At 45.0% G+C, this 1531-nt stretch overlaps 1 non-coding gene across 1 annotated transcript; it reads left to right on the top strand.

Annotated features, from left to right (window-relative positions):
- The first annotated feature begins 1169 nt into the window (after nucleotides 1-1169).
- LOC114229151 (U6 spliceosomal RNA) lies at nucleotides 1170-1276 on the top strand. The gene has a single exon (XR_003615240.2). It is a non-coding gene; the product is annotated as a U6 spliceosomal RNA (small nuclear RNA).
- The last annotated feature ends 255 nt before the right edge of the window (nucleotides 1277-1531 follow it).

The raw sequence follows: 1531 nt of genomic DNA, 5'->3' as shown, positions 1-1531 counted from the left end.
GTTTCTTGGTTTGTTTGTTTGCTTGTTTGTTTGTTAATCCTCACCCATGGATATTTTTCCATTGATTTTTATTTTTTTTATTATTATTATTATTTTAAATATATTTTATTGAATTTTTACAAAGAGGAAGGGAGAGGGATAGAGAGTTAGAAACATTGATGAGAGAGAAACATCGATCAGCTGCCTCCTGCACACCCCCCACCGGGGATGTACCCGCAACCAAGGTACATGTCCTTGACCGGAATCGAACCCGGGACCCTTCAGTCCGCAGGCCGACGCTCTATCCACTGAGCCAAACCGGTTAGGGCATGTTTTTTAGAGAGAGTGGAAGGGAGGGGGAGAGACAGAGACAGAGAGAGAGGAACATCCATGTGAGAGAGACACATCGATTGGTTGCCTCCCACACACACCCCGACCAGGGCAGGGATCGAGCCTGCAACTAAGGTACGTGCCCTTGACCGGAATTGAACCCGGGACCCTTCAGTCCGAGGGCCAGTGCTCTATCCACGGAGCCAAACCAGCCAGGGCTAGACTGTGTTCCTTAATAGCAATTCAGTTCTCACAGCTCTGGAGGCTGGATGTCCAATATCAAGGGCTGGCTCGCTGAGTTTCATTCTGAGGCCTGTTCTCTTGGCTTGGAGATGGCCACCATCTCGCTGTGTGTTAGCACGACCTCTGTGCAAGCCGGGGGAGAGAGAACTCTGGTCTCTCTCTTTCTTCTTATAAGGGTACCCCTTCTGTCAGATTAGGGCCCCCCTCTTCTGACTTTATTTAACCTTGATTACCTCCTAAAGACCCTCTCTCCAAACACAGTCCCATTTAATTTAAAAACATTTTTAAAATATATTTTTATTGATTTCAGAGTAGGGAGAGGGAGAGAGAGAGAGAGAGAGAGAGAGAGATAGAAACATCAAGGATGAGAGAGAATCACTGATTGGCTGCCTCCTGCACGTCCCACACTGGGGATGGAGCCCACAACCCGGGCATGTGCACTGACCAGGAATTGAACCGTGACCTCCTGGTTCATAGGTCGACACTCAACCACTGAGCCATGCCAGCTGGCCAATAAAAATATATTTTTAAAAAATTCTTCTAGGCATACAGTTAAGATTTACTTTACTATATGTATACTATGCCTTAAACAATTTTTTAAAAAATAAACACACACAGTGCTCGCTTTGGCAGCACTTGTACTAAAATTGGAACGAAGCAGGGAAGATTAGCATGGCCCCTGGGCAAGGATGACACACAAATTTGTGAAGCGTTCCATATTTTTGAAAAATAAATTTAAAAATAAAAAATAAACACATGCCAAAGAAAAGAGAATCCAGTTAAATCTCTGAGGACTTTGGGAATGAGGCTGGTGGCCCATGTTCTTAGGGTGAGAAGTGACACCCAGGGCTTACCCTGTGGGAAGGGAAGGAACTTAACCTTTATTGAGCATTTTGGTTAGTCAGGCTGGTTCTGCCTATAAGAAACAGAAGTCCACTCCTGTGTCAAGTATACAGGGTCTTCCATGAATCCAAAAGAA

Source organism: Eptesicus fuscus, chromosome 25, assembly GCF_027574615.1.
Source record: "Eptesicus fuscus isolate TK198812 chromosome 25, DD_ASM_mEF_20220401, whole genome shotgun sequence".
Lineage (NCBI taxonomy): Eukaryota > Metazoa > Chordata > Mammalia > Chiroptera > Vespertilionidae > Eptesicus > Eptesicus fuscus.
The sequence above is the reverse complement of the archived record's forward strand: the minus strand, read 5'-3'. Positions and strand labels throughout refer to the sequence as shown.